This window comes from Pinus tabuliformis, chromosome 7 (genome assembly GCF_031772625.1).
Source record: "Pinus tabuliformis cultivar Carrire ecotype Pingquan chromosome 7, CPIR1, whole genome shotgun sequence".
Taxonomy (NCBI): Eukaryota; Viridiplantae; Streptophyta; class Pinopsida; order Pinales; family Pinaceae; genus Pinus; species Pinus tabuliformis.
Genome location: NC_142293.1, coordinates 308,703,964 through 308,718,551, shown reverse-complemented (window position 1 = coordinate 308,718,551; position 14,588 = coordinate 308,703,964).

Sequence of the window (14,588 nt, the reverse complement as noted above, 5' to 3'; positions counted from 1 at the left end):
CAATTTATTTTGCTGTAATTTTTCCAAGACACACCTGACGTGCTTGAAATTTTCCTCCCTGGTCTTATTAAAAATAAGAATATCATCCAAGTACACGATAACGAACTTCCCGATGTACTCTTTCAACATCTCATTCATCAAGCGCATGAACGTGCTGGGTGCATTACTCAATCCGAATGGCATGACCAACCACTCATACAGGCCCTCATTGGTCTTAAAAGCAATCTTCCTCTCATCATATTCTTGAATCTATATCTGATGATAACACTATTCAAATCAATCTTGGAAAAGTATGTTGCTCCACTTAAGCAGTCCATCATATCGTCCATGTGTGGTAAAGGAAACTAGTATCTAATAGTAATCTTATTGATTGCTCGGGAGTCGGTACACATTCGCCACTCTCCTCCTTTCTTGGGAGCCAAAATTGTTGGTACTGCACACGGACTTAGGCTTTCCCGAATCAGTCCCTTGTCCAAAAATTCTTGTACTTGTTTTCTAACCTCTTAATTGTCTTTTGGGCTCATTCGATAAGCAAATTTGTTGTGTAAGTTGGCTCCTGGTATAAAGTCGATATGGTGGCTGATACTCTGTTTTGGAGGTAACTTATCTGGCAAATCATCCACCACTATATCGCTGAATTCATGCAACATATCTTGGATTTCCTCCGATAAATCCTTAATTTCAGTATGAACTAACACTTCCCTTGGCCTTTGTACGATTTTAATTTAATTTCGTCATCTCCCATCTGCTGTAGGAACTCTTTTCCCCCTAGCAACAAGGCTTTCGGTCCACTACTTTCTGTTGTATCTTCTTCCTTCATGGGTACCAGTGTATGTTTGACCCCATCTTTCACAAACTTATAATAGTTTGTTTTTCCATTGTGTACCACCTTCCTGTCATACTGCCAAGGCCTTCTTAGCAGTATATGGCACACATCCATCGGCATAATGTCACACGTTACTTTATCCTTATATCTGCCAATATGAAATTCCACCTCACACTTCTCATTAACAAGCAGCTGGGGCCCTTTCTGTAGCGAAGACACTCGGTATGGTGTTGGGTGTTTCAATTGCTTTAGGCCCAGCTTCTCCACCATCTCTGTGGCTACTAAATTATCCGTGCTTCCACTATCAATAATCAGTTTACAACACTTCCCCTGTGACTTACACACAGTCTGGAATAGGGCTTTCCGTTGTATCAGATTAGCTGATCCTTTAGCTGGCTTCAATAAAACTTTATTTAGTACCAAGGTTTCGCCTGTTTCAGGCATGTTCTCCACTTCTTGAGGTGGAGCCTCGGTTTCCTCGGGCTGAGCAACTTATGCGCCTCTTTGTCCTTCTTGATCACTTTCAGGACATTCAAACGATATGTGCCCCCATTTGTGGCACTTGTAACATTGGTAGGCAGCTCCTCTGCCTCTACCATTACCTCTACCTCGGTGGTAATTCCTTCCTCCCCTAGTGTTACCGTCTTTATCTGTTGACCCTGCAGCTTTCGAACTGCTACCTTCATCATTGCTGCTAGCAGTTCTGCCCCTGCCATAGGACTGTCCTTTTCCTCGATTCGATCCACGTCCTCTCCTAGCATTCTGTTGTTTGTTAATTTTCTCATTTTCTTTTAAAGCACTTTCATATGCTTCTTCTACAGATCTGGGAGAGAGAATACTGATCTCATCCAGTATCTCCATCCGCAACCCATTCACGAACCTTGCAGTCTTTTCTGGGTTATCCTCGACATAACCTGCTCACAGATTCACTCTATAAAATTCCTCTGTGTACTCTTTTATATTCACTGACCTCTACTTCAGGTTTTGTACCTATCTATGCAATGCAATCTGATAGTCTTTAGGTAAAAATTTACCCTTCAATTTGGCCACCATCTTGTCCCACTTCTTAATCGGTGGTTTGTTGGATCTTCTTCGTTCCGCTTGCACACTATCCCACCACAGTGTTGCATGCCCCTTCAAATTCATAGCTGCAAACCTAATCCTCTTTTCATCACTGATCTCTTCACATTCGAAGTACTTATCTAATGCACTAATCCAATCCAAAGGTAATTATGCAGATAAGCTGCCATCATAATTTGATAGTTTAGGTTTCAGTTTGCTATTTGCTAACAAGACAGATTTCAACAATCTTATCTTTGGTCCTTCCTCATTGGACCCATCTGTTGTATCTATAGTCTCTACATCGCTATCATCGCCATCCTCTAGATCCCTGTGCCTCCCTACATCCACTACTACTAGTCTAGCACTTAGGACCCTGATTTCTTCACACAGTCCATCTTTAGCTGCTCTCCAAATACGTCTTCCTCTTCCTCTTCTTCCTACCTCCATACTTAAACTTTCTTCCCTAAGGAAAGAATTGCTCTGATACCAAAAAATTGATGACTCACCCAATCTAGTTGAGGTAGACACTGTGTGGCAGCTGACCCACGTGATCTTCTCGCAGGGTAGCTGTGGGATTTTAGTGAGGGTTTAATGGGGCTTTAATGCGAGCACAGTTCTTAAGGATTCGAACCTAATGTTGGCTCTAAGGCTCCATTAGAATCTACTATCAACCATTCAGTTGTTCCATTTGGTTTCTCCATTGCTCCATTCGTTGTATGAGTCTCTTCCAGGGTAATGGTAATGGTGCTCGACCCTCTTCCACCTGCTAGCTTCGTCTGCAGCTTGTCATTGTAGGTAGACTATGAATGCGTCCATGTCGATGAAGTTTTGTTTTCACTTTTTTTTTGGGTTTTTTTTTGGAGCCCTGCTATTCACATGGTTTGGTGGTTTCTTTGTCAGGTCCTCAGCCCAATCTCTCTGGAAATAAACCTACTCCTTTCAAAGGTACTTTCTCTCCTCTGGTTTTATTCCTGTTCTCTGCAATTTATCCGCTGACAACCCCACTCCTTGTGAGCTGTTGGGGTTTTGTGGCCCTGTGGCCATGGCTCAGATTCCTTTGGTCTTGTTGGGGTTTACAGTCTCGATTTCCCCTCGGCTCTGCTACTATTTTGGGGTTTTGATCAAACTCTCTCATCCGCTCAGGTAACCTCTGGTAACTCCTTACTCTCCTCCTGTTCTTTTCATTTTTATATTTGCAAAATTGTTATACTGCCTCTAACTGTCTTCTACTGTTTGTGTTGTGCAGGTGGCTTGTATGCTGGTGGTGAGGGTTTGGTTTTGGTGACTCACCATCTTTCCCCTCCTCTGTCTCGACCTTCGCTTGAACTGTGTAGGGTCATTCTTCTTAGACTGTATAGCTGCTCTTCTAGGGATCTGTCTGTTGAGTCAATGTATGGCTATTTTATCCATGAGATCTGTAGGAGCATTATGGCTTCAGGTCTTCATGACCATCGCTCTGTAGTTGGTTTTGAGATTTTCGTGGCTGGCAGTTGCTATGTGATTCAGTCCCTGCTTTGTTTATGTCTATCAGGAATCACTAGTTCCCTCCTTTGTATGTGATGTTGGACTCGTGGACTATTGGAACTGTAGATTTGTATATGAACTGTAGGTATGGGAATTTTATGGTATTTTGGAATTATAATTTGACAGTTGTTTATGCAACAATTTTATACATGTATACGTATTTATAAAAGAAAGACTCAAACTATTAATTGTGAGATGGTCAGTGAATGTTCTGCGAGTACCTTGGCTTTATTCTGAGAATGTCGTGTTACTCGGTGTATGCACAGTCTTTATACTTGTCCTCCATTCATAGATTTCATTCTTGCACAGTCTTCATGCTTGTTCTCCATTCATAGATTTCATTTATGCACAGTACAGGAAATAAATCATAAATCATAGTCTCTAGTTACCTGAAAAGTTTCACTGTCTTTTCTTCTTGATTATATTGTCAGAAAGTTTTACAGTCTCTGCTATATTTCTCTTTATTTGGGTAGCAACCCTCGTTCATTCTATGAAATGTATTTTTATGTTGCTGGTAGCCTCATTCAGTTGAGGAACTACCTGCAGTTACACTTTACAGTTGCTTTTCCTATTATGGTTGTTAAACTAATCTAAAACTACATTCATAACTTAAAATAAAAATAAAAAATAAAAATTTGGCATTGGCTGTGACAACCTTCTTGGAAAGAAAATAATAGTAAGATAAACCAAAGTAAAACTTTTTAAAATGTGCCTTAGACAGCATGTCCAACTGTCGCCTCGCCATTGGATGCTCTTGCATCATAAATACCCTTTATGTATGGATTGAATGGCTACTATTTTATTCTATTCTCAAAGTAGTGGTTTTATTTGTGCAATTCTTGTGCTTCCATTGCCAAGATGCATTTTCTTATATTTCCTTTCTTTTTTTTGTTATATGGTTTTTGTTTTCTTGCCATTGTAATAGTTTAATTTCTTTAATTTATTTTATATTCATTTCATTTATACACATTTCCTTTATTGCAACTCTCCTTTCTTGTTATTAGATTAGTTTACATTCAATTTGCTATTTTACTTGTAGTAGAGTTACCATTTGTTTTATGTTAATTTTTGTGTTTAGATCTTACATCCTTAGAATTACCATGCTTCATTTTCTAAAGATGGTTGTTTCAATATAGTTTGCACATATAGTGTAGAATGCGTTGCAAGTTTGTATGGATCCTAGGTTGACATTTAAATTGAGGAATTCGAAATTCTTGTTTCAATTATTTAGCCCATAAACAACTATGAAGTTTAATAAATTCGAAGGTTTTCATAATTCTTGAACTTGAAATCAATGGACTATCTTCATCCTATGTTTAGATAAAACTTATAAATTAAAATAGTTTACCAATGAGAAAATCCTTTAGTTCATTTATGGAGAGTTTTTGGAGTCACCAAACAAGAATTTTGATGTTTAATGTAAATTAAACAAAGTTGGAGAAAATTTGATTTTTTTAAAGAATAATTTAAATTTTCAATCAAAATTTGATGAAGTTGGAGAAATTTTGAAGGCAATAAAGAAGAAATTTGGAGTTCAACGAAAAATTAGTGAAGTGGGAAAAATTACAAGAATTTTAGAAATCATCAGTGGACCATTTTAGGGACCTTTGAAGTGCATTTTTGGGATCATAAATGGAGGTTTTTGGGTGAATAATTGGTGGAGACTCTTTGGTGAATCACATATGGATACTTTTGTGAAAACCATTGATGGATTCTATCAAGTTAATCATTGATGGAAACTTTTAGGGAATTCCATTGGAGACTATTAGGTGAACCACTAATGGAAACTTGTAGGAAAACCATTGATTGAGACTTTTGGGAAAGCCATTGAAATTTTTTCTGTTGAGCCCTAATCGAAAAAGATATAAAACATCAATGTAGAGGAATTAGATGACCCCTAATGGGAAGAAATTGGTTAACTTGCGATCAAAAAAAAATAATTCACCTCCAATGGAAAGAAATTGATTAACCCCGATGGAAAGTAATTGGTTGACCCCCAACGGTTAGAAATCAAATTGCCTTCAATGGAAAGTTTCCATTGACTGCTAATGTAGGATTTGACCAATTGTTGATGAAGGTTTTTGATGACCATTGACAAAGGGTTTTTCTGACTATTGATGGAGTTTTTTGTTGAGTGTATACAGAGGAATTAGTTGATCATTGATAATAGTTTTCTTTAGTTTGGTGATAGGGTTGATGACATGATTGAATCAAGGGTTAACAAGTGGACATGAATAATAAATTAATATCCATGAGTTGTACGTTGTTGGTGATATTATTACATCAAAAAGGTCTTTGTTAAGAAATAGAAGCTTGGATCCAACACTTATTTTAGCCGTAATAATGCTATATTAAATCTACATTAGGTGATTTTTTTTGGGTTAATTCCATTCTAGACAAATTTGTATTTATAAATTTTTCCTTGTTTTTCTCCATTTGGGAAATATAAATTTTCCTTGAAGATTACAACTTTTATAAAAAAATGATGTTTATAATTTTAGAATTATGCAAAATTTGACTAGTGCATTATATGACAAAATAGGAAGTTGTTTTTCTTGTAGCATATTATTTGTATTATCTATCAAAACTATATATTCATTACATGCATTGCAGTGACATTCTGATCCATAAGGATCTAGGCTTCACTACTGCAAAAACTATCCCTACTCGGCTTAACTCAAACATAGTTGTTTATATATCACCAAACTAAAATATAGAACTAGAAAAAACTAAGAGAACCAACACCTCAATGGGGCATGAAAAGATGACAAATTGATCACATGAATAGAGAAAAAGCCAATACATTAGAATAAACCATTATGTTGGACATATAATCCACTAAGAGTTATGGTGTAGAAGGTGAACCATCACTGGGAGTTTGAGAGACCTTGCAATATGAATCCAATGGTCACACAATGTATTTATATGTAACAATTATCTAAATAATAAAGTAATTAACACTTATCTTTCATATTTGGTTGCACATTCCAACAATGGTATCAGAGAAGGTCTTGCTCGGAGACCTGTCATATTTTCCTCACTATGTTTGTCAAATCTACCACTTTGAGCACTCTTGAAACCCTTTGTCTTTTATTCTATTGCTCTAAAACTCTGACATTGTATCAACCCAAGCTCTAACACTTTCAATGATCCAGATTTAAATAGGAACACAACAAATTACATAAATAACCATAAATGCAGAGATGCAACATAAATAATACTTCATTTCAATAATGTAAATTGTTGAAATATGCTTACAAACAAAAATGGAAATAAACCAGCTAGGGCAATGGTAGCTTATATTTGAGAAGGGATGTGGTGGCTACATGGCTCTGAATTGTCTTACAATGAGGCTTGAAGGCCTATTTATTGTTTAGAAACAATGGAAAACCATAAACATCCAAAAACTTAACCCTAGGAAATGAAGCACCAAACTATGGGCCCTGTTTTGGAGAAATTGGTACATCAACTTCCTAGGGTCATAACTTCGGCATATGATCTTTGTTTGACATGCACAATACCTTGTTAGAAATATCTATCCAAGGAATACAATTTTGTGATGAGGAATATTATTTCATGGACCCATGTTGCTCCCAGTTTTCCCAAAAAATGTCGTTTAGGGCATCAAAACGACTCCAGAAGTTTATGACATGAAAAACTGCTAAAAATAGTAAACTACGCTACAATTAAGGAAATTGAAAAACTGAAAGAGATAGTTGTGGGGGTCCAAGTGGGATAGGTGGGTGGACACAAACATCCACCTAGATCATTACTACTCTAATGTTCGCTCTACCATTGTTCGTTAAACGTAATGTTCCTTCATTGAACAACACTGGTCTGAGTAACACTCAGCTATGTGAGCCATTGTAATGTCAATTCTCTATCCTCCTTCGCATTGAGAAATTGTCCAATGCCCGAAGCTTCTATACTATAATTTTCCTTCTAATTCACTCAGATATTATTTCACTTAGACATTATTGCAGTGGTTCAGTACAAAGGGGGTTCAAAACTATTGAGAATGTATATCAACAATGTCCCAGAACACTTTGACTATCTAAAATGACCTTCTTGCTATATGGTGCCACTACAATACACAATTTTCCATTACATCCTAGTTTCATGTATTTTTGTTATGTCTTTGATGGTGGACAAGATGAATTTGAGCAAAATTATACTAATAGGATGAAAAATGTGGTTTTGGGCCCTATGAGCATTCTTTTGAAGAATGTTGTCAACACAATTTATTGGATGAATAGTTTATAACTACATATTCTCAATACAATATGGGTATGCACATTCTAGTAGGTGAGGTAATGATGCGAACCTGTTGAATATTTTCCTCTCTACACTGCAATTTAAGGAAATATAGTACAACCTATTGAGGATTGCTCAGGAGTGAGATAAAGAGAACACCCATGATGGCTCCATGTTCTCAGTTCATGTATGGTGTAACACCCTCTTCACACATCTACCGAAGTAACCAGCCAAATGGGGTAAACATGCAATGAGAGGATCCTCTGATTGGATTCGACCTCCTATGTGACCTTAAGGAAGTGGTATCGACAGTACACATGAACCAACCTATCCAAAACAACAATAGAACCCTCAAGAGACATGTTAGCCACTCAGACATCCTTAACCTGGGTCCCACTAATGTTCTAGACATCTTAAGCCTCAATTGCTCTCATGCTATAGGCTTGAGAGCATTCACAAACCTAGAGTCGTCCTCAGAGGCTTGCCTACCAGTGTCAAGGGACCCAATTTTCTAGTTCTGTGCCAATGTCCTTGGGATTTGAGCCACTGTTTCAGGCCCAAAGCCTAAGTCACTCCCTAGAATGAAATTATAGTTTAAGATGAGTCAAAGAACAGGGAAACAATGATGCAAAAGTAATAAGTTAAATAAGACCTTAATCATATCCCTACTAGCGATGATAGGAATTTCATCAAACATATCATTAGCATGTAACCTACAGGTGTAAACAATAGAATTAAGGGTAGGGATCTCATACTTATCTGAAAATCACTATTAACCCTTGTTCTCTCATGCCATTTGCTACATTACCATCTATTAGGCCATAGATACATTATTCATTCATTTACATATAAAAATATGCTGACAGACATGCATAGCTATTGTCATAAAACACACATATAACCAGCATAATAAGAACAGAAATACACATGAAAGTACAATGATATAAACCAAATATAATCCATAAAAATTCTAATAAAAATACAAGGAGAAATAACCTTTCATTAATGATGCAAAAACCAAACCCAGGATGGGACTTCCACGTTCCACCTGACCATAGAATGCTAAGCCAAATCTCTCTTCATCCATTCACCCCTGTGCCAAATTTCGAAGCATGAATGTGGGACTCAACCAATAGAACCAAATAGGTCATAACGAGGCTAAACCACCTCACCCTAATCAATAGAAACCAGACTTTACCATAATCCATCTCGGATCACTAGGGAAACACAGTGAACACATCATAACAGTCTCTGCCATGATCTTCACTCGATCACTAGGCCAAACAATCATGGATGCCACCAGATTTCTCCACCTACACAGTGAGGAATTTTCCTATCTCCTAGTACCTTATGATTTACTGCAATCCAAACCTGGATCACTATCCAAACCCGAATCACTAGGCCCTAAACCGAGACCCACTCTCTAGGCTTTACCGCATATCCCAAACCTGGGATTACTAGGCCCAACACAGATCAATTTACTGTATATCCTGCCATTCACCGATAAGAATTCCTAGGCCCACTGAGGCAACACAATCCACAATCTAGCTCACGGGTCACTAAGCGAGTGACTTTACCATGATCCACAGTTTGGTTCAGGGACCACTAGGCCATGTGATCTATCATTCGGAGATCCACCCCACTCATCTTTGAATCCATTTGACAATCCAGCTCAACCAAGCCATGAGAACCCCATCACACCATGGTTATCTGGAAATGGAAAGGCTAGGCTAAAAACACTATTACACCTAGAAAAACCCATGCCATGATGGAAAAGAACCACATGCAATACCATGCATGCCAAATCTAGCAAGGAAAATGCACATGCAAATCAATACTTATAAAGAATCCTACTGTAGCTACTTATTCCTCCTTTCCTTTCTTGATATTTGCTTCCTCTTTCCTTCTTTGCCTTTCTTGATCCAATGCCAAAGTGATCCAAGAAAACTCTAAGTGTCTAAGAGAGAGAGGGAGAGAGAATAATGAGAGAGCTCCAAAACTAAACTGATCCAACCTTGCCCACTGATCCTCAGAAGCATTTTTATCAATGAGGCCTCTATATTTTTCATTTTCCATTATTTTCCTTCATTTTCCTCCTCACATGCAACCTGTGACCTTTCACTTTCCTTTTCTCCCAATTTCCATTATTTTCATAAATAAATGTGCCAAAAATGCCATTTTTCCTTTCCAAATCCTTAGCTAAATGAACATCCACACCAAGATGTCTTACCCAACATTCAATTTGGAATATGTGTCCCATCATCATGGCCTTATATATATTTTTACATGATTTTTTAACCAAGGCTATTACAGAACCCTCCCCCTTGGGGAACACTACCCTCGGTGTTCAATGACACCTATAACCGACAAGAATTCTAAAAAGAAAACATATTGCCCATGAAGCTTTATAACATATCTCATTACAGTATTTACAACGAATAACCTACTCAAAAGAAAAACATCATGACAATACGACAACATACCACATACTGGAGCTTTATAACACATCTCATTACAGTATTTACAATAACCACATATACACATGTGCACATTTTCTAACCGAGAAAATGAAAGGATACAATGCCCTTATCAATCAATAAGGGAATCTAGTTGTTCACACCTCCACCCTCAAAGTAATACCAAGATTCAAAGATGCATCCAATGTCCAGCGCTTCAATCTTGTGCTAATTAACCTCTCAGTGAATAGTTATCGACTCAATGTCCAAGGGTGGACTCCGAATGTGAATCTCATTCCATATGGAAATTCTCATGACAAAAACAGATATATCTACGACCTTCCCCTCTCTGCTACATAGTCCCTCGGGAAATCTGACCACCCCTTTCATGCAATCAATCACCTTCCAAGTTCCTCGACATCCCCTATCTTGAGTGGTCCATCCCTTGGGAAGGCTTCCTCTCATCGGAAGATCAAAGAACCAAGTCATATACTTGCCTCAAAACCATAATACCAGTCAAGGAATGCTCATGGAAATCAATGGACACTATTGTCTACTAGTGTCCCATAATGGCCCTGCTCCTGAAGCAGTGTACTAGCATATTGATGCATGTTCCAATTTATTTTTTTAGTGCTACCAATTCTTGCATTTGATTTCTAACATCCAACTAGGCATGTCCATTCATTGTTGTTCCAAGCACATAATTTCTGTTAGATTAAAAAAAAATTGAAATAACTTCAAATCATACCTCATTGGTAGCTCGTTAATAAGGTACACTTTCAATCATGTTTACTTCCCGTCACAACAAGTCAAACTAACTATTTGATAAAAATGTCATATATAAACATATCACATCTGGTTAGCTCAAAAAACAGCAATCATAGATCCACATCATAAATCACATCATAGATAATCTATAATCATTATATACCATAATCATAAATCAAATTCATAATGAAACTAAATAAAATTTTGATACTTATCCTTTCATCAATCCTTAGCTTCTACCTTTGTCTTTATGCCATACGCACTCCAGATGCCACATCAGAAAAACACCTAGTGCCTTCTCCTAAACCATGTGCATGTACACATAGTGTGCATCACACACATACAATCACACACTACATACAACACCATGTAATACATGCACCTATGCCTGACATACAACACTTATACCTACATCGAGTGTACAATACAACAAAAATACGTATATAGAGTGCACCACAATGAATGCATACTACAAAATGCACATACATAGTATGCATGTCCACAACATAACATGTACGACATGCACTCAATCCCACATGTACACCAGTAGCACATGTACAAAGCCCACCTGCACAATGTGGGCACAACATCACATGTACACGACACAACCTACACAATATGTACACAATGCCTCATGTACACTGCACCACTGTACAACGTGTACACAATATCACATGTACAAATTACCATGTGAGCGACAGGTATGTGACACTACATGTACATAGTGCCACGTGCATGACATGTACACAACACCACCTACACACAATTCCACTTGTACAACATGTACACAAAATCACATGAGCACAACACCACTTGTACAATTATGAACACAACACCATACATACATAGCGCCATATGTAAAACATGCACGTAACACCACCTGTACTTAGCACTGCATATCCAACATGTACATAACATCATCTGTACACAACACCGCATATCCATCATGCATAGAGCACCATATGCACACACCACCACATATACATTATGTACACAACACCACCTATAGATAGCACTGCATATGCAATATTGCCACATCATCACATGCACACGACATACACAATAATAGTACCACACATCCAAAATCACATTGTCTTTACCAAGCAACCTTGCTTCCAATGTCTTATCCATGCTTGTACCAGCATGTGGCAGACCACACTGCTTTCATTTTGATGTTGTATCCATCGGTATAACCTACCATAACATATACATAATATAATTACATAATATCAACTCATAAACACATTATACTGACCTCATGAACCAGGAATCTCTTCATTCCATTCACTTGTATAAGACATCATTCCTCCACAAGAATGATACCTGGAAACCTTGTCAGAAAGTGACATAGATACATAGATATATACATATATAATCATTAGCATAAAACAATCATGATCCATGATGACACTATTAGACACAACATACATACATACCTACATGTATACATATATAAACATCAACATATCCATGATCATAAAATAATTACTAGATAACATAAGATCTAGGTTAATATAACTTCCTTATTTGTGCAAAACATGCACAACATTGACAATCATCATTCCCAACTTAGTAAAACCACCTGACACCTCAGGTCCATTGACTTTACCTTTTCTGGTTACCCTTCTCATGTTTGTACTACTGCCATCACATGTGCATATAACTACACTAATCAACTAACATCTATAAGGAACGTAACCATAAAATCCAAAGACAGGTACATAACCCTAATGTATATAAACCTAATGCATATAACAATCCTCCACTTACATAACTACATACCAAACATACAGTACCTATATGATGATCTACTCTTACCCCAAAGTCTAATGCTGCAACCTCATTACGATGATCTACTTATCTTGCTCTATCTCAACTGGCACATGAACATCATAACATACCAATATCACCCTCATGACCTAAATTGCATACAATGAAAAAACGCATGTTTAACCTACTGTTCATGCACAACAACTGGATATAGACATATAAAAACTTTACAAACCATGACCATATCAACTTCACAAACCGTGACCTTATGCATGAAAACAACTATTACTCCACTGTACACATTTCCATATGCAATCATCAACATGCATAAGAAACTCCTAATCAAATACACATACGCATGAACGCATGTAGTCCAACATAAGCGACCAATTCTTGTAACCAACCTACAAGACTGATACATGTAATCAAACATACAAGAATGCAACCTAACATACAAGGATGTAATCAAGCTATATATAATAATGTAACCAATTGTATAATCCTGACGACGCATTCCACAAAATCAACATCAAGTTCCTCATGACAACCTTACTACAATCATGATCAATCATTATGCAATGAAACAAGCACATGGAATGCAAGTGTAAGAGACACACATGCAACTGACATGCATGCATTACCAACACATTCACTCAAGGAGAGAACAATCATGCTCTGATACCACTTTGTAACACCCTCCTCACACATCTACCAAAGTAACCAACCAACTGTGGTAAAAATATGAAGAGAGGCTACAATGATTGGATTCAACCTCCTATGTGACCTTAAGGAAGTGGAATTCACGAAACACATCAACCAACCTATCCACATCAGCAACAAAACCCTCAGGAGACATGTCAACCACTCAAACATCCTGTCTGTGGGTCCCACTGATGTTTTGGACATCTTAAGCCTCAGTAACTCTCATGCTATAGGCATGAGAGCATCCAAAAACTCAAATTCACTCTCACAGGCTTGCATGATAGTGTCCATAAACCTAATTTTCCAGTTTTGTTCCAACATCCCCAAGATTTGATCCACTTTTTTAGGCGCAAAGCCCAGGTCACTGTTCATAATGGAATGATAAATTAAGATCCGTCAAATATCATGGAAACAATGATGAAAAAGAAATAAGTTAAACAAGACCTTAATGAGATCCCTACTAGCCATGACAAGCATTTTGTCAACTGCTGTCGTAAAACACATAAATGCTGTCATAAAAAACACATATAAACAACAAAAATAACAACATAAATACTCATGAAAGTACACCCATATAAACCACATATAATCCATTAAAATGCTCACAGATATAGAAGGAGAAATAATCTTTCATTAATGATGCAAAAACCAAACTCGGAATGGGACTTCCACATTCCACGCGACCATAGAATAGCTGAACCAAATCTCTCTTCAACCATTCATCCCCATGCCATATTCCAAGCATGAATATGAGACTCAACCAAAATAACCAACTAGGGCATACGGAGGCTAAATCACCTCATCCTCATCAATCGAAACCATGATTTACCGTAATCCATCCTGTATCACTAAGCCAACACAATGAACACATCATAACAAATTTTAGCATGATCTCCATCTGATCACTAGGCCAAACAAGCATGAATGCCACTAGATTTATCCACCTACACAATGAGGAATTTTCTTTTCTCCTAATCTCTCAGACTTTACTGCAATCTAAACCCAGATCACTAGGACCTAAATCGAGACCCATGTTCTAGTTTTATGACATATCCCAAACCTAGGATTATTAGGCCCAACAAAGAGAAAACCACCAATTTCCTTTACCATATATTTTTCATTCACCGGAAAGGATTCCTAGGCCCATTGAGGCAACACAATCCTGGATTTACTGCAACCAACAGTCTGGCTCAGGGGTCACTGGGCCAGTTGCTTTATGATGATCC